This window comes from Trichomycterus rosablanca, chromosome 24 (genome assembly GCF_030014385.1).
Source record: "Trichomycterus rosablanca isolate fTriRos1 chromosome 24, fTriRos1.hap1, whole genome shotgun sequence".
Lineage (NCBI taxonomy): Eukaryota > Metazoa > Chordata > Actinopteri > Siluriformes > Trichomycteridae > Trichomycterus > Trichomycterus rosablanca.
The window spans coordinates 14,601,574-14,629,066 of NC_086011.1; the positions used below are offsets into that span (position 1 = coordinate 14,601,574).

At 38.6% G+C, this 27,493-nt stretch overlaps 1 long non-coding RNA gene across 1 annotated transcript; it reads right to left on the minus strand.

Moving 5' to 3' along the window:
• Positions 1–716: 716 nt before the first annotated feature.
• LOC134302001 (uncharacterized) lies at positions 717–2,497 on the minus strand. The gene is made up of 3 exons (XR_010007501.1): positions 1,888–2,497; positions 1,154–1,287; positions 717–983 (listed from the first exon to the last, which is right to left on the minus strand). It is a non-coding gene; the product is annotated as an uncharacterized LOC134302001 (long non-coding RNA).
• Positions 2,498–27,493: the final 24,996 nt, after the last annotated feature.

Sequence of the window (27,493 nt, forward strand, 5' to 3'; positions counted from 1 at the left end):
TCTGGAAATATTATTTTGTGAGCTTAATGGATAAACACTGACAACTTTTTACTTTCTTTTAATTAGCCCGCAGTTAGAAGGAGGTGACAGTCAATGAAGTTTGGGTGCACTGGAGGCACATTATGCATGTTTTTGTTCCCTAAAAAATTTATAGGAAAACTCAAGATCAGTAGAAATTAGACATAGGGATATATTTTCTCCAAGAGTACCTCCAACAATCAGAACTGGTCATCCTACATAAACAAATTACCTTCGGTTTGTCTCTTGAAATTCGTTGCTAAAGAATAGCTGTATGCTTTGGAATCATCAGGAGGAAATTATACAGGCACAAATAGCAACTTCAAATTGGTTAACTGACGTGTGTGTGTGTGTGAGAGAGAGAGCATACAGCAATGTCTGCGACTTTGGCTGACATTGTTAATAAGATTCTTCAAATCACCCCAAATGCAGATGAAAGGTACGTGCTAGGAGGACAACAGTCTTGCAACATCAGAAAACAGCGCTGGCATGCGCTGCAGGTGCTGGACCCAAATGGACATGCCTTCCATCACGGGTGTGCAACTGGCCAAAGAATTTACAATGTTCAAATTCCAAATTAGCTATGGTTATTAGAGTTATTTGTGGTAGTAATTAAAACGTCATAATGTATTTCTGATAAATGAAACAATGCAGTAATGTAAAAAAAAAAAAAAAAAAAAAAACGAGGACACCCCATATAATATTTAGATATTTATTATCAAGTTATGGACAGGTAAGGAAATCACTATTATACTGGTTAACAAAGATCTTGTCCCAAGCAAACAAATGTTTCATTGTTGCATGCAGAAACCAAATATTTCAGAACAGTCTCAACAGCAAATAATCTGTCACTCAGGTGGATTAAGGTATCCTTAGTCCTTGTAGTCATACAATGACTGGTGTGGTACTTCTGTGGTCACTAGATGCTGTTGTCGTGTCAACCTCCACACCACTGTCCTCTAAATCTGTGGTGACAAACAAAACAAACAAAACAAACACACACACACAATGCATTTAGAAAATGTTGGGGGTTAGCCTATTGCCAAACCATGAAATCTAAATGCTACAAATTACTTATTATTATTAATAATATGCAATATAAACATACTGCTTACATTATTTTTAAATAACTTACCGTAAATGTGTCATTGTCTAATGTACACTGCCTTTGATGTAAATGTATTGTCAATCATGAAGCCATTTAGTTTCTGGCCCTCGTGCAACTTTGGTGAAACCAGTTTGTTTCCTCATGCCATCAAAAGTTCAATACTGAAATCACAAAAATTTAATTTAGTTTCAAAACCAGTCTATAGCAATTCACCCAATCAAATATTTAGAGAACAGTTACTCAAGAGAGCTTGGTCTCAATCTATAATGAATTACATTTTCTGTAATAAAAGAAAGATAACAAACTTTAATAGTACAAGTGACTAAGTTAGAATGAGCACTGAGACAGATTTTGAAATGTTAGACTGTAAGTCTGTAGCTTTCCATGTGCAGCAGCTTGTTTATGATTGTGTATATAAAATGAATCTATATTTTATTTTACTTATTAAGACCTACATAGGGAAGAGTCCAAAAGTTCCATGTAATTCGACTCGAATGTAGTGACACATTAATGTGGAGCAACTATAGCCATTAAAACGATAAAGTAATTTTATTTATTGTTCTTTAAGAAAGCTTCCAAAACAGAGTTTCTTATAAATTTGCTTTATGAGAACTCACTTACTTAGTTTGGCATTACTAAAACGTTTAAAACGTGTAATTTGCAGACGGTCCCTTACAAAGAGGAATATTCATTAAATATCTCAATCTAAACCCGACTCTATCAGAAGCTAAATGAAGAGGTGAATGATGTAGTGAACTCACCTGTCCCCTGACTCTGGAGCCTCTGCTCTCTGTGGTTGGGTCTGATATGGAGCTCGCAGCACTCGGCTGATGGTTCGGATATAAAGCTTCACCGCATCTCTTCCTCCGCGGCCGCGTTTAGACTCCTGTCGGGCTGTCGGGTTTAAATCCACATATCTGACATGGATGTGGCAGCGGTGGAAAAGTTTAAAATGTTAACAGGCCGATGCTCCATTGATTCTCTCTCGGTCCACTATCCTCTCCTATCAGTAATAATGAGGAAGGCGGGACATGTCTGTGAAATCCCGCGTCTTCCACCAATCAGGTACTGAGAATTTAATATTACTTCCGTTTCAATCAAACTCGTTTCCGTATCAATCAAACTCTCTCACACACACTATCATACTCTCACACACACACCATCAAACTCTCTCACACATACAACTATTCTTATTCACATGCACTATCATTCTGTCTTACATTCACTATCATTCTGTTCCATAAACATGATTATTTGCATTCACATACACTATTTATTACGCTTACATATAATAATATTCTCTTACACATACAGTAGATCTTTGTTTTACATACAGTGTTAACGTCCCTTACACAGACTACCAAACTTACATACATATACTAATATTCTCTTTTACACAGATTATCATGAAAGCACATAATGCATGTTTAAGTAGCTATAGTTATATGTGCAAGAGAGAATAGTGCTGTGTGTATGAGAGTATAATAGTAAATAAAAGAAAGTGTGATTATAGTTGTAAGAGGGTATAGTAGTATATGTGAAAGAGTATAGTAAACCATGTATGAGAGTATGATGGTGTGTGTGTGTGAGAGTATGATGGTGTGTGTGAGAGAGTATGATGGTGTGTGTGTGAGAGTATGATGGTGTGTGTGTGAGAGTATGATGGTGTGTGTGAGAGAGTATGATGGTGTGTGTGTGAGAGTATGATGGTGTGTGTGAGAGAGTATGATGGTGTGTGTGTGAGAGTATGATGGTGTGTGTGAGAGAGTATGATGGTGTGTGTGTGAGAGTATGATGGTGTGTGTGAGAGAATTCAACTTAGAATTATGGCCTACACGGCCTCTCATATTAAGGTCTTAATCTGCACAAACTACAACATGGGGGCTATGTAGACAGAGAGTACATGTGCTTGGCTGGCCTGCCTGCAGCCCAGATCTGTCTCTTATTAAAAATGTGTGTACTGTATAATACGAAGAGAATCAATCAATCAAGGGAAGCTGTAGCCTAGTGATTAAGGTACTGATTTAGTAATCAGAAGGTTGCCGGTTCAAGCCCCACCACTGCCAGGTTGCCACTGTTGGGCCCTTGAAAGAAGCCCTTAACCCTTAGTTGCTTAGGTTGTACATTAGATTGTGTACTGTCACAGTGGATAAAAGCATCTGCTAAATGCCAAATATGTACAGTAAATGTAAAGAATCAGACAACAGTAACCACTCAAATGATTAAAAAGTGTAAATGATGGTGTAACAAAGGTAAACATGCTTCTGTCTCAATATTTTTAAGGGTGCTGCAGACATGACATCCTTAATTCAAGAACACGTCTGCTCATGTTATGTATACTATTTAAAGATCAGTAAACAGCTTTGCTACAGGTGACCTTTTATAATCAGGTACTTACGGCTATATAAGGGTCATACAAAATAGTATGTCCACTTCAGTTTAATGTTTTCTTTACTGTTCAGTTCAGCACTAACACCATATAACGGCTCTTTCAAAGCAACATTCTGGACGGCTAATGGCTTCAACCATTACATTACTTACGTAACGCTTATAAAGCTTCCAGTCTGAGTGGACTTTCTCTGCTTGGGTGAACAAATAAAAAATACACAATTACAAAATTTAGAAATTATTAAATAGAATTATTTGAAATTAAACTAATGCAGACCATAAGATTTAGCATTTATTTATTGGTTTCACACTACATCAGCGGTTCTCAGCATTTTTTTCTCTTGAGCAAGGCCCTTAACCCTGTCTGCTCCAGGGGCACCGTACAATGACTGATCCTGGGCTCTGACCCCATCTTCCAAACAAGCTGGGATATGCAAAGAGAGAATTTCTTTGTACTGTACAAGTGTATTTGATATATTTAATGAGCTTTTAGCAACCTGGAGCGCCTACCCAAGGGCATCAGGTCAAACTAATAAAAATGGGACGTGAGCATCTTTTAAATAATAATAATAATAAAATTGAAGTCTCTAATTCAAAAAAGCATTCTGATCCTGTGTAGTGGCAATCCAAATTAAGGTCAGGTGAATCCTGTCTGCTTTGATTAATCATGAGCTTTGTTTAGGTCTCAGTCGGAGTCCATGGAAAGGCACTCATCCGGGTGGATAAGAGCCCACAATTTACACTGCATTGTCAAGACAAAAAAAGAAAATAAGCCATGAAGCCATGAAATAAAAGAACAGTCAGTAGATCTCTATGATTAAACTGTGGATGGACAGAGATGGAAAGCAAGGTTATAAAAGAATATGCTTACATGTGTTTAGCTATTAGCTTTAGAGTATTACTAATACAACCTGATGCATTGGCTAACTAATTAACCAAGTATGCAACTACTTTTTTACAAGTGTGATGTGTTGGATACCTTTTTTGTTAATAAATAAATGAAAAAAATGTGCTTCAAATAATCAAAAACCATTCATTATAAAGAGTTATTTTTTTCCAGGTCTATAAAAGCCCACAATTTACGCTGCATTGTCAGAACAAGCCATGAAGTTCAAAGAACAGTCAGTAGATCTCTATGATTAAATTGTAGCAGCGAAAGATGAGAGCAAGGTTATAAAAGAATATATAAAGATTTAAGTGTTCCCATGACCACAGTGGCCTCAATTACTTTAATATAGATGAAGCTTGGCACAACCTTGACCCTTCCTAGAGACAGGCCAAATGGGGAACGAGCAGCCCCGGTTCTGGACTGCTTTGCTTGGGGGGGCAGTAAAACCTAATGAGGGGGCATGTTGATAGTCATGTTTTTGAAGCCAGAAATATATTCAAGGCTTGATTTGTGCATGAATGATGACAGCCAAGCTATTGATACTGGCTTAAAGTGATGTATGAGGTAAAGAAATAAAAATGCATGTTTTCGAACTTAAACTTAAAACCCAATGATTAAAAAATACATGTTGATTATGTAAATGGAGAAAAAAGATTATCTAATTGTATTTCATTTTAATACGCACCCTTAATTAAATTGCCATTAGTTCATTAGCCTAACCGCTAACGGCTAATAAAATAATTTAAGCAACACCTATGTAAGAGGTAAGTAACATTAAAGCAACGAAAAACCACAGTTAAGCAAATATTACCATGTGGAAGTCAGTTTAAACTCAGAAGAGTGTTTACCAGTATACCTGCCTCTCGCTCACACTAACAGAACATATACTGCCGAACTGAACTGTTTGGGGCAGTCTGCCGATTTTTATATGACTCAAAGAGCCAATCAGGAATAAGCAAGGAAATATCTTCACACTGTAAAACAAAATGCAATTTTGTGATTGGTTCAGAGATAATTTTAAAAATAGCCGTTGCTTGCATTGTGCTTGGGGGGGCAAAGACACAATTTGGGGGGGCAATGCCCCCCTCAGCCCCCCCCCCAGCGCCGGCCCTGAGAACGAGGGAAGGTCATTGTTAGAAAAAAAAAAAAGAAATGACAGTGATACTTTAGAAGAACTCTAGAAGTCCTTTGCAGACTCTCTCTACAACATTAAACGTTCCCACCTAAGTGAACCACAGCTTAACAGCATAATACAGTTATATTTGAAATGTTTAAGCTATAGAAACATTATAAAAACCATCAATGATAAACCCACTGTGAAAGCCAGAACGTACATAATACTATAAAGCACATCATTAACCCTTAATCTTAAATGAATATGCATATTTTACAGTGTTTTACACTTTATTCTTTAATTTATACAAATGTAACATGGTTTTTTTCAGTACAGTGTTCACTCACTGCCTGCAGCAGTAGCATTCAAACCTTCTCTTACTACTTATTTTAATATCTTACATTACTTAAGTGCTTTGGTCATTCATTTTGATTTATTGGTTCATAAGACCTTGGCCTTCTTCCAGTCGTTAGTTGTCCACTATCTCTGAGCAATAGTGTTTTTACTGCCACTCAATTGCTCAAACCTGCAGCTCCAAGAGCTGTTCTAAAAGTTGTTGTCCATTGAGCCAACAACTATCAACTGCTGACTTTCAGAAGCTGTTTTTCTGATGATGTTGTGGTCCTGTCAGTTTCCTTCAGTTTCTATATGCAATTCATTTTTGTCCTCTGTGGTGGACATGTGTCTGAGATCTCTAACTCTAACTTTGTGCAATCCATTTGAGTACTACTGTTCTATATAGAGTACATCCTGGGCTTTTCAGTAATGTCACATTTGTGGGGGTGTGGCAAACAGAGCTCATGAACTTTCTTTTCAAAGTGGCTACAATCTCATATTCTACATTTTATGGCAACAAGCAAGAATTTTTTGCTGATATTATGTTCCTGTTGCTAATAATGAAATTGTTTCATCAATATGAGAGTCTTAACTTCAATTTAGAAAGATTTCAGAAATGTACAGCAATTTTACCCCTTTCAAAACACAACATTTATTCAATGTCTTTTGTAGTGGACAGTAGGACTTACTACCTCCTGTTTTTAGCCTATTTCTATACAAGGAAGCAAAGGGCTGAGTAGGCAGAGAAGATTTTATACAGAAATTATGCAGATTTAGAGCTGTCAGGAGATGAGGAAGAGGAGGAGGCCTGTTGAATCACAGCCCAATGACAATGTCAAAAAATATGGGGCACTGCATTTGCCAAAAATGTTTGATGCGGTACATGCATTACCATGCAGGAGAGCAGGATGCAAAGGGAAAACATTTGTCCAATGTATTAAATAAGTAACATGTTTTTGTGTGTGTTTCAAAGACTCAAAACTGCTTCCTGTTAGACCATGCATGATGTTGTAAATGCTGTAATGTGATCTATGTAAGATTTTAATTGAAATTACATTACACCGTTACATTTTTTGATCAAACTAGACCTGATGTCCACTACAAAGGACAGATGATAAATAACATTGTTGAAAAATAAATTTTTGTACTATGTTTCTTTCAACCACAATACTTAAATTATCCCAAAAAAATTCTAAATATCTAATCCTTTTTTCTTCTGGGTCTTAGGAGGATAAGGTAAGAAACTGTACTCACTGACACCTTGGCTTTCTTCGCATTCTCTTCTTTTGTCAATTGCCTTTGTATTGCCATTACAATAAAATTATATACTGCAGTCTTCACAATTAAAATACCCATAATCAAAATTAAAAAGCCCGTTAGGTTGTTTATCATCAAGTATTCACAAGATTGTTCAAAGACCGCATTCATTCCATTAGATCGCACACTCCAAACACTACTGACCTTTGCTAAACCAGAGTCTAAAGCCTCAGGAGTTGCAATTGAAACTGGTAGATCTTCAACTTAGTTTTAAGTTTTATGCTTCACTAAAGTTTTATGCTTCACTAAATGAAACCCAGTTTCTAAACATACAGCAGATGGCACAGAAGATGCTGGTGTTGCTTGGCTCTACCCACACTTGTGAGCAAACGTTTGTTGATGTTCATCATGCTAGAGAGATTGTTGTGGCCTAGCAGTTAAGGTATTGGACTTTTAAGGTACTAGACTAGTAATCAAAAGGATGCCGGTTCAAGCCCTACCACTGTCGGGTGTCACTGCTGGGCCCTTGAGCAAGGCCCTTAACCCTTAATTGCTTAGATAGTATACTGTCACAGTACTTGTAAGTTGCTTTGGATAAAAGCATCTGCTGAATGCCAAAAATGCACACCACAGATCCCAGTTAACTGACGAACACTTGAAATCACCAATCCTGAGAACTGTTACAGCTAAACTGACACCAAACTGTGATACACTGGCAAGAAAGTGGGATTTCCCACTGTTCCCACTAAAACTGAATAAGGTAGGTAGGTAATCTTTACTTTTTAGGTAGACCCATGTGTCAAATTTTAAAACGTAGTGTAGCCCTTGAGCCTAAAACTTTGCCCGCCCCTGTTTTAGATCCATCCTCCATAGCATTAAAGTCTAACATTGCCCTGATCTAGTTCATCAGATTCCATTAACAAAAACCCCACAGTTTTAAAATTCAGTCATAACCATTATACATAATGGCAGCATTATTCTGTAAAACTGCACCAAATTATAGAAAAAAAAGCTTTGATGTTTTATTAGACTTACCACTTATTCCAACGAGAAAATAAAGCACAGTTTTCCTTTGCAAAAATAGAAAACACGTGTTGTATGTTGTCTTCCTGTGCCAGCTAACTCATTCTGGTGCCTCGGCAGATGTTTGCGTGATCACTAAAATGTTTAATCCTCTTTTTTTTCCCTCCTGAAGTAGGGTTTTTGTAGGATTATCTGCCATCTGTAATGACTACACAGAGGAATATATACTTCAGAACCATTCACCACTGTTGAAATGTATGTATAAATAAAATACTGCAATAGTATGCTGACACTTAGTGGTATTGCTCAAATCAAGACCTTGATCTTCCAGTCACTAGTTGTCCACTGTCTCTGAGCAATAGTGTTTTACTGCCACTCAATTGGTCCAAACCTGCAGCCCAAGAATTCTTAACCATATACCTAAAAGATGCACACGTGTGGAAGGAGAACCTAATAAAACAATCACATACTATAGGTACCAGATAGATAGAGATTTATGGATGGATGGATGGATGCATATGGATAGATTGATCGATAGATAGATAGATAGATAGATAGATAGATAGATAGATAGATAGATAGATAGATAGATAGATAGATAGATGGATGGATGGATGGATGGATGGATGGATGGATGGATGGATGGATGGATGGATGGATGGATGGATGGATGGATGCATAGATGGATGGATGGATAGATAGATAGATGGATAGATGGATGGATGGATGGATGCATAGATGGATGGATGGATGGATAGATAGATAGATAGATGGATGGATGGATGGATGGATGGATGGATGGATGGATGGATGGATGGATAGATAGATAGATAGATAGATAGATAGATAGATAGATAGATAGATAGATAGATAGATAGATAGATAGATCACTTTACTAATCCCAAAGGGAAAGACAGTAATACATTTTGAGCAATTGAGTGTTAAGGGCCTTGCTCAGGAGTCTAACAGTGGCAACTTGGCAGTGATGTGGCTTGAACCAGTAACCTTAGTATTACTAGTGCAGTACCTTCACCTCATTATCAATCATCATAATTTTCACATTGTGGCAGTGGATCTACTTTCCCCTGGAATCACTGGGCGCAATGGTGTAACACACCCCAGAAAGGATGCCAATCCATTGTGGGGCCTCTGCTTCTATTCCTCCACATTAAATAGGCTACACATTACACATTTTTCTGCATCCTACCAGATGAATCCATGACGCAAAGAAACCACAACAGAGACACCAGTGATTTGACTACTCGTCATTTCCACTACTTTTCCCTTTATTCGAAAATCGTACTTAATTGGGTGCAATTAGATGACCGAAGCGATCACAGACACTTCCGATGGTCAAGATGTCCATTTAATTCCATTCAAAGCCAAATTATGGTATAATGTAAGATGTATAGAGCTGTCAGGGGAAGTTTTTAAGTATCTGTGTTTAATTCATCACAGGGATGCTTTCACTGAAAGCATTTTTAATTAACTGCTTTTTGAAGTTAATTAAAGACACCAAAAAGGCTGGGGTGATGCAAGAACGTAAAAATAATAATAATTCATCGAAAATAGACCACTGACGAACTAAAAGAAAGGTTAGGCATATTTTTCACACTAAAGGGCAACATAAAATTAGCTGGCAGTTGGTCTGATGTCATTTACGTAGCTACTCAGAGTCTGCATAACACATTAAGTCTGATAAATTTGCATTGTCAGTTATGTCTTCACCAAACACAATATAAAACAAATGATAATGGGCTGCTCATGCAGGTTTTTGCAATTTATATAAGCATACAGCATCTAAAATAGCTTTAAAATAGGTATTTGTCAGTAATAGCAATAGTAATAGCACAATACAGTATTAATTAATAATAATAATTATTATAATAATAATAAGTTACACTTATATAGCGCCTTATATAGAGAGACCTAATCCAGCTTAGTCCCGCCCATATCTGAACAACAGGACATACGTTGTTCATGTGGCCGCTCAGCCTTAGACAGCAGGTAGAGCTGAGATTCTATACGGTGTATTCGAGATCCCAGCTCTGGTTCCAGCGTGTTTTTACTGCTGCGCCACCGAGCCAGACTTAGTTAAAATCCAAATTAGTCATTCACTTTTGCAGGGCTTCAAACTCCATTATTACTCCATGACTATTAAGAAAAACCAGCTGGGAGATTGGAACACCTAAAATGAGTCACTTCATTCTCAATATCAGTGTTTTGTCTGGTTCTCACTGTTGGACAAAGGCTCTTATTTTTATCACAATGGCAGACTCATTTAAATATCCTTCAAGAACACTTTTTAAATCCTCTCTCGCAGACTAATTTTGGCTTATTAACTTTTTTATACCTTTGAATTTGTCAAGCTCTCTGAGGAAAAGACAAAGGAACTGTGTTTAAAGGAATAACACCTAAAACCAGCTTTCCTTTTTTATTTTGATCTAAGAACTTTACAGAACGTATCACCTAGGAGTAAAAATGAAAAACAAAACTAAGGTAGACATCATAGTCCATCCAAGACCACATGTTACCAGCTAGAAATATAAATTTGTATATTATCTTTAGCAGTGCTGGATAGCTAACAAACAAAGACTGTTTGAAATAATAAGGTAACACTTTGGTGACAGTTGTAACCTTTAAGAGGAATAAATGAGGACAGGTGAAATCATTATTTCCTGCTGTGTGACAGGTAAGGTTGTGTTATGTTCAGCATTATATGTGAAAAAAACACTGAGCTCATTTGCAGTGGCAAACAATACAAAGATAGCTCACTTATTGTGATGCAACATTGTAGTTGATGAAAATCATCGTTTAGTTTAGTAGATGCATGATGTTATTCATAAAGCAAGTAAGTAAACAATTGATTGTAATGATTGTAAGTTTCCATGTTTCATTCTTTATTTAGATTTTTTTTGACACACATCTATCTATCTATTCATCCATCCATCCACTCACCCATCTATCTATCTATCTATCTATCTATCTATCTATCTATCTATCTATCTATCTATCTATCTATCTATCTATCTATCTATCTATCTATCCATCCATCCATCCATCCATCCATCCATCCATCCATCCATCCATCCATCCATCCATCCATCCACTCACCCATCTATCTATCTATCTATCTATCTATCTATCTATCTATCTATCTATCTATCTATCTATCTATCTATCTATCTATCTATCTATCTATCTATCTATCTATCTATCTATCTATCTATCTATCCATCCATCCACTCACCCATCTATCTATCTGTCTGTCTGTCTGTCTGTCTGTCTGTCTGTCTATCTATCTATCTATCTATCTATCTATCTATCTATCTATCTATCTATCTATCTATCTATCTATCTATCTATCTATCTATCTATCTATCTATCTATCTATCTATCTATCTATCTATCTATCTATCTATCTATCTATCTATCTATCTATCTATCTATCATTGTAGTCAGCCCCCACCACACCCAGAATAAAGTGTGTGTTTATGTATGTACACTTACATGCACTTTATCATTATACTTTATCCTGGTCGAATATTTTATTTTTTAGGTTATTATATGGTCACTTACATGAGATGCCTTATTGGCAAAATATTAATCTTCATTTAAAACAACAACAACAACAACAACAACAATAATAATAATAATAATAATAATAATAATTATCAGTGCTCCTTATAAATTCAAAATAACCTTAACAATATAGACAAAATGAAAAATAAAATAAATAAATAGATAAATAAATATTTTAGGTCCTTATATGATCACTTACATGTGTAACCTTACATGAGGTGCCTTATTAGCAAAATATAACTTTTTATTAAAATAATAATATCAACCTTTTTGAGGGCTTATTCGAAGCATGAGGTGTTGAGACTGGACCTTGTAATAAATAGGACTACACTGCAGTCTAGTGTTTCTTTTTAGAATTGTACCCTCTTTGCTTTTAGTAATTAAAGATCAGAATCAGAATCAGATTTATTGGCCAAGTATGTGGATACACACCAGGAATTTGGTTCCGGCTGATGATATCTCTCTAGTATGAATTCAGTATACAAGCTATGTATACATTAAACATTAAACACCAAAAATATACAAACTATAAGACTATATACAGGCACTATATAGAAAATGTTTGGACCTGTGCATGTATGTATTACAGTATTCAGTGACCAATGTATGTATGTGCATATAATCAGAGGTACACAATATCTGGTAACATACCAATGGTAATATACAGTAATATACAGATATGTAAGTTAGCATCGTGTGGAATATTTACAAAAACAGTAAAGTGCACAGCATGTAGGATGAGTACTACAAAATTTAGTCAATTGGCAGTAGGTGAATATTGAATATTGAATATTGAATATTGAATAAGATGGCACGATCTTACATATGTTGTTACTGTATGAATCCCTGACAGCTTTATGTTTTGGTCTTTGCTGAATATGACCTAAAACTATGTTTTTCTTCCACACTTACATACAAACATACTTAAAATGTGATTCTATTTAGACTCTTTATTCAGTAGTCAGTAAAAGCTCTTTTGACTATAAGATTTGAGCAGTTTATCGAATTCTTCATGGCAGATTTAATAGTTTGTGTCATTTATCTTTATGTCTTTCCACAGATTATCAACAGGGGTTTTACTCTGGCTTTGGTCAGGCTACCCAAGGACATTCTGAGTTTTTTTTTCTCTTGATTTCATGCTCTGAATAATGTTAAAAAACAAACTGTTGCCCCTGTTTGAACTCTGAAGGATGTGTTCTTCACGGACGTTGCTATATCTGGCTGCATTCATCTGTCCCTCAGTGACCAAGCCACTTTTCGCCTGGATGCTCAATTTTGGATGAACTCTAGGAAGGGCCAAGGTTGTGTCAAGCTTCTTTTATTTTGAAATAATTGAGGCCACCGTGGTCCTGGGAAGACTCAGAATTTATCTGTTGCCACAGTTTGGTCAAAGAAATCCAGATACTGTTTTTTTTTTGTTTTTTTTACTTAATGGTTTGGTTGTTGTGTTGATAATGCACTTTGCATTGTGGGTTCATAGAGACCTAGGTGTGCGCCTTTCCAAACTATGTCCAATTAATTCTCAGTGATAATTAAAACATCCAGGATGTACCTGACCACAACATACTTTTGTGAATAAAACAATTGATTTGTTTTAAATACGATTAGTATTTAAGAAACTTTTCTGTTTTCACGTCTCCATTATGTGTGATTAAGTGTAAACTAATAAAAGAGGCAGTTCATCTATTAAAAAAATACCAAATACACAACACTGTATATAAACACATCAAATTATGTAGTAAAAATGACTTTCCTTTTACTACATATTTACTGAACTTTACCCATTTAAGTAGGGTTTGTTATAATGAAGTGCATAGGCCCAAGTGCAATGTCCAAAGTAACACTGTAAAAACATAAAAAAATAAATTAATTAAAAAACTAGAACCCCAAATCAGAAAGAGTTGGGACAGTATGGAAAATGCAAAACAATTATAATAAATAAGTATGAATGAATGAATACATGCAGAGGGTACAGGTGCCAGACTGACCTGCCTGCAGTCCTGACCTGACCTGCCTGCAGTCCTGACCTGTCTCCAATTAAAAATGTGTGGAGGGACAAAATACACCTAATACACTTCATCACTTGGTATCCTCAGTGCCAAAACATATTTACAGTGTTTTGCAAAGGTACAGCAAAAATACAAAGGTAAATGCTTTATACTTTTGATTCTAACTCTGTTGGACTGTTTTGCAGACCTAAACTTTACCCGTAGCCTCAGACATCTGGAAAGCTTTATCCAAACCCAAAACATTTCTCCGAACAGCCAGTGCTCTCGGTCGCTCTTAGGTTGTTCCAAAGTTTTGCTTTCTGTTTGCCGTCCATCACTGATGTGTCACTACGAGGCTTGAGGAGAAGTCAGATCTGGTGAGTTGCCATGTTCAAGAGTAAAAAATGTCCGGAGACATTTTCACTACATATGTGAGACTGCTCAGCTATACGGTCGGACGTAGGTTCTAGTCTAGTTCCTAGGACTCATTAACTGCAGAGATTTAAGAGAAGGGTGCTTTAATAAACAGGCCAGATGCTTCTGGTTCGGCTTAATAGAAGACATTTCTTTGGAATTGATGGCGGCTGCATTTATAAGCCAGCTGCCACCACTGGATGGGATCAATGATTCCCAAATCTGTTTATTTCTGTCATGTCTCAGGTCTTGTCCCACACAATTATAGATCAGTGACTCCAGTTATAGTTGAACTTTTTGACACAAGTCTCATTGACTCAGTTGCAGTTGCCTGGTTGTCAAGGTTCTGGATGGAGGCAAAGGTCTTGTGATCAGAAGTCACCTCTTCTTCTATAGCGACTTATATTGCAAGCAAATGAGGGTTAAGGAGCCTTGCTTAAGGATCTCAAGGTGGCACCCTGGAAGATGTGGGGCTAAAACAAGTGACCTTCTGATTACTAGTCCTGTATCTTAACCACCAAGCTACCACTGCCCTGTTGAGTCTGGTTCCTCTCAAGGTTTCTTCCTTGTAATTTTAACTTGTCACTGTTGCCCTTGACTTACTAAACAGGATGTTTTTAGTTCTTGATCCTCTACAGAAAGGCACTACTTTTCTCTCCCTGCCAGGTGGTGGCAGCACCTTTATGCAGTGTCATCATCACTTGCTTAAAAGCAAAACATTCTTTCAGTTTTACCACATTACCACTTTACCCTAGTTGGGGCAGAGTGGGTAGCACTGTCGCCTCACAGCAAGAAGGTCCTGGGTTCCATCCCCAGGTGGGGCGGTCCTGGTCCTTTCTGTGTGGAGCATGTTCTCACCGTGTCTGAATGGGTTTACTGGGAATAGTCCACCAACCAAAAACATCCAGCCAACAGCGCCCCATGGGCGGCATCCTGTGACCACTGATGAAGGTCTTCAAGATGACCAACTCAAACAGCAGCAATAGATGAGCGATCGTCTCTGACTTTACATCTACAAGGTGGACCAACTAGGTAGGAGTGTCTAATAGAGTGGACAGTGAGTGGACACGGTATTTAAAAACTCCAGTAGCGCTGCTGTGTCTGATCCACTCATATCAGCACAACACACACTAACAAACCACCACCATGTCAGTGTCACTGCATACCTGCTCTGTGGTGGTCCTGTGAGGGGTCCTGACCATTGAAGAACAGGGTGAAAGCAGGCTAAAAAAGTATGTAGAGAAACAGATGGACTACAGTCAGTAATTGTAGAACTACAAAGTGCTTCTATATGGTAAGTGGGGCTGATAAAACTGTTTGTAATTTAATGTTACCACTAGAGGGAACTAGAAGACCTCCGCGGAATCAAATAGTCCCTCAAAGCTGCCACCTCCACCGAAAAAGAACATGAATAATTTCTGCTCGTCACTGTAATGTATGAACAATGTGTTTAGCTTTTGTAAGGTCTTAGCAGAACCACACAAAGGCAGAATTTTTGGACGAACTTGGACTCTCAATCCTCCCCAAATAAAGTCCATATGGTTTTCCACACCGATGTCATTGCTTCAGTCACATAACACATGGCTGGTGTTTTCCCCTTTTGCTTGTAGTGAAAGAAAACAGAGCTGCCTGCTTGTGTTTATCTTCCAGATGTATGATTTGGCTTTAATGTCATGAGTATTGGCCGTCGTTGCCAACTATCACCACCGTCGTCCATCCCGCAGGAATTTCCACCTCAGAATGAATTATTTGCAATCAGATCGGACCCTCCGGCACGGTGGAAAGCAGCTCGTTCGGTTCATCCAGCACCGCAGAAAGAAGTTTCCACCATGCAATAAAATGTTTACAGTTTATTAGATCAGGGGATTGGAAAAATAAACCAGCGCTCTGATTTGCCATAGATTTATTTCGATGTGATTTCACCGCTTGGCGCATTGAACCGGTTCTGAACGCCCATACGTTCCAATTGAAATGGAATTCCTTTTGAAAGCATTGGTGCATAAACAAATAGCATTCCCATACAAATTCGTCATACGAATAGTCGGTCCCGAAACACACAATGCGCCCACACCCCCGCGAGCTCCTCTGGGTCTCCCGGTCTATCAAATGTATAGCCACAGATTCTGTAATAATGAGGCGACATGAAAAGGTCCTTCGCCTCTCGCATCGCCTGTTTGGGGTAAACACATTGGGCTACTTTTGTTCTCATGTGAGACTCTCACACACTGCCTGGGCTGCTTTTCTATTGAGTTGTGCTGACCCGTGACCTATTTTCAACCCACAGCCAAGTGAGGACATCTGCAAACAAGACTGTTTTGTGGAAGCCTATAAAGCAACATGATCTAGGTCAAAGAACTGGCATCAGATCTCTCTGATGAGTGCTGGACAGTGGGCATAGCTATATTCTACTTATACCAGGTATGATTCTTGTAAGTAAGACCAGATGCATGTAATTCAATTACAGTATATTTAGAACAGGAAGCAATATATTTTAAGGATCTTAAACAGTGGGACCAGTTTTATACTCTTAATCCTACTTGTAATGTTACCACTCAAATCATGAATCATTTGTCACGGGATGTTGGATCATTCTTCAAAAACCAGTTCTCAAAATATCTAAGATCTTGAAGAAGTCACAAGAACTACTGTGCGCCAGAACGTCCCATAAAGGTTCAAATGTATAGGACCAGGTGCCCCAAATGGCAACTACATTTAAAAATAATTGCCCTGTAGTCTATCTGTTGCTCTGCATGCTTTGTTCCAGGACCACCACAGAGCAGGTATTATTTGGGTGGTGGATCATTCTCAGCACTGCAGTGACATTGACATGGGGGTGGTGTGTTAGTGTGTGTTGTGCTGGTATGAGTGGATCAGACACAGCAGCGCTGATGGAGTTTTTAAACACCTCACTGTCACTGCTGGACTGAGAATAGTACACCAACCAAAAATATCCAGCCAACAGCGCCCCATGGGCAGCGTCCTGTGACCAATGATGAAGGTCTAGAAGATGACCAAGTCAAACAGCAGCAATAGATGAGCGATCGTCTCTGACTTTACATCTACAAGGTGGATCAACTACGTAGGAGTGTCTTATAGAGTGGACAGTGAGTGGACACGGAATTTAAAAACTGCAGCTCATACCAGCACAACACACACTAACACGCCACCACCATGTCAGTGTCACTGCAGTGCTGAGAATGATCCACCACCTAAATAATACCTGCTCTGTGGGGGTCCTGACCATTGAAGAACAGGGTGAAAGCAGGCTAAAAAAGTATGTAGAGAAATAGATTACTTAGTCAATAATTGAAGAACTACAAAGTGCTTCTATAAAGTAAGAGGAGCTGATAAAATGGACAGTGTGTGTAGAAACCAGGAGGTGGTTTTAATGATTTTAAGGCTGATCGGTGTATATCTCTTGACACCATACAATACAATCATTGATATTAAGGCCGTAATCACAATAGGTGGTGGGGGTGAGTAGTGGCACATCCCCCAATATTCAGATATGCTTAAAATGCCACCTCCCCTCCACAGTATACTGATGTCAAAAAGATGAATACACATATTCCACCCATGACGGTGTCATCCACCTGTCCTATCATGACATCAAAATCCTTTTTTATTTATGCATTTTTTCCCAATTTAGCATAGTCTTCGACTGCCGGGGATCCCTGATTGCAGTCGAGGTGGGTGTATTGCTGCTCACGCCTCCTCCGACCCACCACAGCCCTTTGTGGAACCCTTTTTCAACTATGCACTCCGCACAGACGGAGATCCCACCCACATAGTCCGGTCACCCCACCCTAGCAGAAACGTGTCTGCTGCAGGCACTGGCAATTATGCCCGCTAGGTGGCGCCCAGCCTACCGGTGGCAATGTCGAGTTTTGAACCATGGAGTTCATAATCTCAGCGTTGGTGTGCTAGCGGAATATCTCGCTGCGCCACCTGGGCAATAAATGTTATTGTTGTTATTATTACTATTAGTTGTTCAGGTGGCGTTGCAGTATATTACGCTAGTCAACCACCATTGAGATCAGAGTTTAAATCTAACCAATAACCTGTGGAGGGTATATTTGCCAGGCACATGTTCCCCTAGTTGCATGCGCAGTCCTCCACCCCCTTCTTATTCATCCATACTTTGTTGGATTCGAGCGTGAGGCCAGTCTCACGCATGGAGAGTCACGCACTAATCTCCACATTCCTTCATTTCTGTACATAAGCCTTGGGCACAGCGTTGACGATCCCACCCTCCTATATTTAGTCTGATCTTTTCCCACCCAGCGCCCAGACTAGTGGCCAGTTTTGTCTCCTGAAGAATCCCACCGCTGGTGAGCTAGCGGAATATCCCACGTCAGAAATTTAACTCTGATTTATTTTTCTGCTGAACAATGAAGTTGAAACCAATTGACTGGATGAGCATGTCAGATTTCCATACAGTTATTTCATCTTAGTGCCGAATGATCATCATGGAAGACAAGTGAGCCAGTATGACTGGCATTGATAAACCCCCCTGGCACTATGAAGAGACTAAATACTTCAGGTCAGGACCAGAATCTTTTTTCGGTCACAATTTCCATTCCATTATCGTGGCACAGCTTAATCTCTGTCTCATCTATCCATTAAGCTGCCCAGTGATTCAACTGGCTTCTCTTTATAATCATTTTTGATACAGCTTTTCCTACATCTGGAGATGTGGTCTTGATTCGTACCGGCCCTGACAGTTCTTCGGTCATCAAGCTGAGATAAACCAGACACCAAGAGCGAGTGCCACATCTGATGTTAACTTCAGGCTGCTTGTTATCAGCATGAATTATCAATGCATTAAGACGTACTGTGGAAGGCCTAGAAAGAGCAAAGCAGCCAAGTGTCTAACAAGATTTGATAGGCTGAAATGGTAGGTTTTTTTTAAGTCCTGAATTTCTTGTATGGAAGCATATAGTCCAAAATGAAAGCTGACAGTAGGCACTTTAACTGCGAAGTCGCTGTTTCGTTGAAGATCCGACAGCGTACGGAGCCAAAACCACAAATTCTACAGCTGCGCTGTTACTTATGGAAATTACATTACTTTTGAAATGGAGTCATCTCCAACATCTATTTTAGATGAAGCTTGTGTTCGGACTGGCATGCACTGCTTCACAGTGAAGAAAAAATAAGAAGTGTGTTTTTTTTTTGGATAGAAACACTACTCTACATAGCCAACAAAGCGTGTGGTCACCAATCTTAAATGTTGACTTTAGGTGTTTCAGTTGTGTAAATAATAATTATATGAAATAAATTGAGTGCTTCCAACTTTGTGACAAAGGTTTAAAATTGCTCTTTCCTGTTTTAGCATGGTGGTGCCCCTCAAAGGGAGGTCCAAACTGTAATAGTTTGACAAACTTGGTGTGGGAAACCTCCAAAAGCTTGTTCAGAGACCTGCCCTTAAGCATACTGAACACCTTTGGGATAAGCCATTCAGAAAAGTGGAGGCTTTTAATGGGTTGAGGGTTGAGAGGAAGGGTCAACATCGATCATGAGGCGAGAATACACCATCACAAAGAACCATACGCTGACTTAGTTATTCTTTTTTAAAGGTGGGAGGATATTTAAGTACCTAGATTAACACACACAGATGTGTCAGTACTTTGTAGCCTAGTGGTTCAAGTACTGGACAAGTAAACAAAAGGTTACTGGTTCAAGCCACACAACTGCAAGGCCCTTAACCCTCAGCTGCTCAGACTGTACACTGTAAGTCACTTTGGATAAAAGCGTCTGCTTTATGCCAAAAATGTAAAGGATAAGAATATAAAACAATATCTAACTGTCAAGTGTTCAATATTTTGAAAAAGGCAGATGCTTAGAATAGCCTTGAACCTTTCTAGGGTTGGCCGTCTGGCCAAATTGGGCATCCAGACAAGAAGGGTCTTGATCAGGGGAGTGGTAAAGAACACACGGGTCATTTCAAAAGAGCTCCAAAAGGGATTGGGTGGGAAACCATCTCTGCAACACTAAGTAAATCAGAACTTTATGCAAGATAGAAGCCACTGTTGACAGGTGAACATCCTTAAAAAAAAAACTCCCCCAGTGACCCAAACATGCATCAAAAACAACACTGGAGTGGCGTCATTGGCCACATCAAGTGGCCCAATCAATCCCCAGACTTAAACCTGTTTGGACGTCTGTGGAGAGACCTGAAGATGGCAGAGACCTGAAGATGTTCTTTCATACTCCTCTTATCAAAGCCCTTCTTGTTCAGAAGCCCAGTTTGGCCAGACAATCAATTCTAGAAAGATTCAAGGCTGTTCCAAGCTTCCGAAAATTATTGACAAGAAGGGCTTTGATAAGGGGAGTAAGGAAGAACACATGGGTCATTTCAAAAGAGCACCAAAAGAGATTGCTTGTCATGGTATGGGGCTGTGTCAGTGCCCTTGGCAAAGGTAATTTACACTTCTGTGATGGCAGCATTAATGCAAAAAAGTGCATTGAGATCTAGAGTTGAAAACCATCTGTGCAGCACTTAATAAAGATAGAAGCCACTGTTGATGGGTGAATTTTGTCAAATGCAAGAACATCCTTAAAGATGTGTACACAAACACAGACTGGGGCTACATTTCACCTTTCAACAAAAGAGTGACCCAAAGCATGCATCAAAAACAACACTAAAGTGTTGTCACTGTTTTTAAATGGCCAAGTCAAAGCCCAGACTTAAACCTGTTTGGACGTTTGTGGAGAGACCTGAAGATGTTCCTTTTTACTCCCCTTAGCAAAGCCCTTCTTGTCCAGAAGCCCAGTTTGGCCAGACAACCAACTCCAGAAAGATTCAAGGCTGTTCCAAGCTTCCAAAAATTATTGACAAGAAGGGCTCTGATAAGGGGAGTGGTGGGTGGTTAATGGGTGGGAATCCATCAGATCTTTATGCACGATAGAAGCCACTGTTGACGGGTGAATTTTGTCAAATGCAAGAACATCCTTAACAATCCTTAATCCAGCAATGACCCAAAGCATGCATCAAAAACAACACTGGAGTGGCCCAGACAAAGCCCAGACTTAAACCTATTCTGACGTCTGTGGAGACACCTGAAGATGGCAGGTTACAGGTGCTTGCTATTCAATATCATGACACTTGGGAGGATCTGTCATGAAGAAAAAGATAAACTGCCTAAATCCAGATGTGCAAAGGTTGTAAAAATGAATCCAAGAAGACCTGCAGCTTAGGCTCAGGTGGCGCAGCGGTAAAAACACGCTGGAACCAGAGCTGGGATGTCGAATACATCGTGTCGAGTCTCAGCTCTGCGTGCCGGCAGGGCTAAGCAGCCACATGAGCGACGATTGGCCTGTTGTTCAGATAGGGGCGGGATATTAAAAGCCGGATAAAACGAATGCAATTACGACCTCTGCTGGCTGATTGATGCCGCCTGCACAGACACAGGAAAAGAGTGCTCTCAGGGTGTGTCTCTCCGTACACAGTGCTGATCTGCATTGCACTTCAAAAGTGTAGGTGACAAAATGCATACGGCTGCTGCCCACGTGTCAGAGGGGGGCGTGGGTTAGCTTCGTTCTCCTCAATTAAAGTGGGGATCAGCATTGGTAGAGAGGAAACATGATGCAAACGGGCAATTGGACGCGCTAAAATGGAGCAAAAGGGGAGAAAATGCATAAGAACAATATATGGGGTTCTACAAAGTATTGAAAAAAAGGTCTGAATACTTTTGTACTTTTTAATTTATCATTGTAGATTGATGGCAGTTTATTCATTTACAATCAAATCCACAACACATTTCGAGGTGGAGCTGGAGGCGTGAGACTTTAACACGACCCTTTGTAATCATACATGTTAATTATATTACATGAAACGTTCGTGTTACAGTGAGGCAGGGATCAGTGGCACCATACAGACTCCCAAAGCACTGCCCACTTGCTCCTCTGACCCAGATTAAACGGGCAGAGTTGCCGGAGGGTTGATGAGCGGATTGACAGGCGGCGAGTAATATTCCAGAGTTCAAAAGGGCAGTTCCCACCAGCTATTGACCCCTGTCTCAGAGAGCTGATACAAACTGGTGCAAAGCCAAAATGAAATGGGTGATGTAGATATTAACATGCCTGTTCAATATACACACACACACACACACACACACACACACAGCAGAATGTAACACACTGTTTAGACTGCTCTGTTAAATTAATTAGCTTGATCACTTATTATAATAGTACAACCCCAAATCAGAAAAAGTTGGGACAGTATGGATAAATAAAAATGCAGTTTTCCTTACGTTTACTTTGACTTTAATTTGATTGCAGACAGGATGCACCTGAGATATTTCATGTTTTATCTGCTCAACTTTATTTCATTTATTAATAAACATCCATTCCTGCATTTCAGGCCTGCAACACATTCCAAAAAACGTTGGGAGCAATTTAGGGCTAGTAATGAGGTAAAAAACTAAATAATGATGTGATTTTAAACAGGTGATTGTAATCATGGTTTGGTACAAAAGCAGCATCCATGAAAGACATCATCCAGTATCCAGTTTGTCAACCAATGAGAAAATGATCGAAATGTTTAAAAACAATGTACCTCAAAGAAAGATTGGAAGGGATTTGCATATTTCTCCCTCTACAGTGCATAATATCATTCAACCATTCAAGGAATCGGGAGGAATTTCAGTGTGTAAAGGCCAAAGGCACAAGCTTAACCTGAACGCCCGTGATCTTCAATCCCTCAGACGACACTGCATCAAGAACCACCACTCAGCAATAGCTGATATAACCACATGGGTGAGGGATTACTTTGGCAAACCTTTATCAAGCACTACAATACAGAGTTACATGCACAAATGCCACTTAAAACTTTACTGTGCAAAAAAGGAGCCTTATGTTAACCATGTCCAGAAGCGGCGTTGACTTCTCTGGGCTGGGAGGCATCTAGGATGGACCATCACACAGTGGAAACGTGTATTGTGGTCAGATGAATCAGCATTCCAGGTCGCCGTGTGCTCCGGACCAAAGACGAAAAGGACCATCCAGACTGTTATCAGGAACGAGTCCAAAAGCCAGGGTCTGTCATGGTATGGGGCTGTGTCAGTGCCCTTGGTAAAGGTCATTTACACTTCTGTGATGCAGCATTAATGCAGAAAAGTACATTGAGATCTTAGAGCAACGTATGCTGCCTTCAGGACGTCCAAACAATGCAAAACCACATGCTGCACACATTACAAAGGCATGGCTGCGGAAGAAGAGGGTACGGGTACTGGACTGGCCTGCCTGCGGTCCTGACCTGCCCCCAATAGACAATGTGTGGAGAATTTTGAAATGAAAAATGCGATGACAATGACGTGTTGCACATAATAAAATAAAAGCTGAGACACTAAATCACTTCGTCTCATCAGTGCCAAAACGACTTTTAAGTGTGGTGAAAAGGAATGGCAACATTACAAAGTGGTAAATGCTTTACTGTCCCAACTTTCTTTGGAATGTGTTGCAGGCCTGAAATGCAGGAATGGATGTTTATTAATAAATGAAATGAAGTTGAGCAGATACAGACATGAAATATATCAGGTTCATCCTGTCTGCAATTAAGTAACAGTCAAAGTAAATGTAAGAAACACTGTGTTTTTTTTTCATGCTGTCCCAACTTTTTCTGATTTGGGGTTGTAGATCTCGCTGGTCTCCAGGGTTTAAATCCCCAGCTACATACACACTACATACAGGATTGCTTATGTCCGGGGTGGCCGAGGCCCCGTGATGGATTGACATCCTGTCTTGGGTGTGTTAGTTAGAATTCTCCGCTTCAGAACTTCAAAACCGATCAAACCACCGAAGTAATGGGCGAAGTGAGTGGGTGAAACTTGTATTGGATTAAAAACACTCATACAGGATTTTTTCGGACTGGGGCGGTCGTTGTTAGAGAGGGGCACTTTTAAAGCTAAGTACATTCGAATCAAAACAAATCTTTTGTGGTCGAGCGGGGCCCGCAATGTTATTTTGCTTAATGAAGACATTATGTGCCAGCTTTTCCTTTAGCATGAACATCTGAGGGATTACGTAGAGAGAACATGTTTAATGGATTTAACAGAAAAGTAGCTGTATTCATTAATGAATGGTCGGATTTAAAAAATGCCATAAAGAGAATAATGGCAATATTAAATAATGAAATTTTCTCATGCAAAAGTCTATATAAATATATAATGAATATAATATATAATATATAATATATATAATATATTATGAAAATGCAATTAATATAATATTAAACCCCACTTTAAAGATATAAAAAGGTTTGTATTTATCTAGACTATTTTAAAATGACAAATCCAGTCATTTCAAATTATTGTTAGACATTCCTAGACATACATGGGTCTCTGAATGTATATAAAATAATAATAAAATGTAATTAAAAATTTGTATTTATTTATTAATTTATTAATTTATTTATTTATTTATTTATTTATTTATTTATTTATTTTTACACTTTTTCAATTACACTGCAGGCTTTTCCAGATCTACGTTTATTGTAGTGGGTGGGTTGCAAGAACATAAATAACATTCTATACACACATATAACTCCATTTATTTTCTTGCAACCCACACTGATACCAGCACAACACACACTAACACACCACCACCATGTCATTGTCACTGCAGGGCTGAGAATGATCCACCACCCAAATAATACCTGCTCTGTGGTGGTCCTGTGGGGGTCCTGATCATTGAAGAACAGGGTGAAAACAGGTAAAAAAGTATGTAGAGAAATAGATGGACTATAGCCAGTAATTGTAGAACTACAAAGTGCTTCTATTTTGCTGTCCGTGTGTTGCTAGGTTGTGCTGGACCCATTGTGACCCTTACCTAGATAAAACACTTAGTAAAAATTAATTAAATTTACCAGCACAATGGCTCCAGACCTACAGAATACTATGTGAAAGTCTAAGAAATTTGCCAAGAGTTGAGGTGCATGTCCTACTTCAAATTCTGCTGTGAAACCTCGCCAATGCAGAATAAAAAAAATGCTAATTCTTTTCCAGATGTTTATACCGCCCTTCCAGATGCATTTCCATCTTACATATCATGAGTCTGGATCCTGTCAGATACAGTTCCCTCCTACATTGACTTTTGAACTTTTTTCACTTTTGATACCCTTGACACCCTGAAGTGACACCTCAGCCATCTTTCCACCATTTCTCATTGGCCAGCTCCCAGGCTTCATGGGGTGTGACAAAACATTTCCAAACATCGATCGATCTGTCAGGAGCTTCAGCGCATCCTATGCTGAGGGAGCTGAAAACACTCACACCGGCCTGGAGGGATGAAACCAGTGGGTGACACGCTGATGAGGGAGCAGTTTTAGTTTGTCTCGTGTTTGAGTGGGAGAATAAAAGGATGAAGGCACGGAGACGTGACCTGGGCAATTTTATGCTACTTATCCAGTGACCCGTGTGCCTTCCCTGAGGGGCAGAAGGCGGAATGAAGTGATATGTAAAAATGAGGGCGGCATGGTGGCTCGGTAGGTAGCACTGTCGCCTCATAGCAAGAAGGTCCTGGGTTTGATTTCCAGGTAGAGCAGTCTGAGTCCTTTCTGTGTGGAGTGTGCATGTTCTCCCCGTGGCTGTGTTGGTTTTCTTATGGGAGCTCTGATTTCCTCCCGCAGTCCAAAGTAAGGTGAATTGGACAATAATAATAATAACAATAATGATAAATACAGCAATAAAAATAATAATAATAACAATAATAATGATAATAATAACAATAATGATAATAACAATAATGATAAATACAAATAACAATAATAATAAAAATAATAAGAGCAATAATAATAACAATAACAATAATAATAATAATAATAATGATACAATAATAATAACAATAACAACAATAATAATAACAATAGTAATAATAATAATAACAATAGCAATAATAATAATAATAATAACAAAAACAACAATAACAATAGTAATAATAATAATAACAATAGCAATAATAATAATAACAATAATAACAACAATAAAAATAATAATAACAATAACAATAATAATAATAATGATAAGAATAATAATAACAATAATAATAGAAACAACAACAATAATAATAATAACAAAAATAATAATTAAAAACAACAAAAATAATAATAACAATAATAATTACAATGATAACAAAAACAACAACAATAATAATAACAATAATAACAACAACAATAATGAAAATGATAATAATAATTATAATTAATACTAACACTAACACTTATTTAATGTACTAAAATAATGACATAGGAACACTAAACCTCTCTTAATTATTACTGCTCATAAGTTTGCTCCACTAATGAAATTCCTCGCTTGTTGTTTGAGTGCAATAAGTCACGTTAAGTTTTGTTCATGTTCTTTGTATGGACTGAGTTGCATTGCAACGTGTCATATCAAACAGTTTGTCTCATTGGAGGCACTTTGAAAAGGTCAGCAATAATAATAATAATAATAATAATAATAATAATAATTAGACTCACCATGACTCTGGTCAGGATAAAGCAGTGGTAAAGTAGACAATGAATAAATGAATAAATGAATGAATGAATACTATATTGCTAATACAAACAGTGCATATTATATCCTCTGTAATCATTTGACCATCAACTTCTGCATATTTATCATAATGCTTTGATCTTAGATTATGTTCTGAACATGTTTTGAGAATGCTCATTTTCTATTAGTATTTATGGTAATATGTACAGTATTACCCCAAACACATTCACATAAATTCATAACAATGCGATGATACTATTATTATTTGCTTTGTATTTCAGTATTTATGATAACCCAGCACATCCAGCAGACCATCAAATATATAATCAGTTCTGAGATTGGACATGAATGCAGCATGACATGTTTACTGTACAGTTTAAACAGCTTATCTGTGTAATGCAGGCAAGATGTACAATCAACAAGTATACTTCTCTTATTTAATACGATTCCACTGCACATTTCCTCTTTGATGTTACACACACACATGATGTCTTTTAACTGGTTCTATAAATCTGAAACATACATAAAAAGTATGTATTTAGAAGCATAGCTCAGTGGACGGGCGGCACGGTGGCTCGGTGGGTAGGTCCTGGGTTTGATTGTCTTGCAGGTGCACGGGGGTAATCACGGGGGTTATGGCACGCCTCGGAGGTTATTTTTCATCCGGATGAGCAGAACGCTTTTGCCGCTGTCGCTCAGGCCGCATTAGTAGGACAGATTGAGTCTAGCCAGTGACCTGGAGTGGGAGGGCAGCTGCAGGGTGACGGGTGGTCAAAACCCCCAACATGCTGATAAAAGGGCACACAAACACTGTATTCATACACTCCTTCCCATCCATGCCTCTCATCCCTCCCAGATATTCTGTCCGCTTCCAGGCCCTCGCAC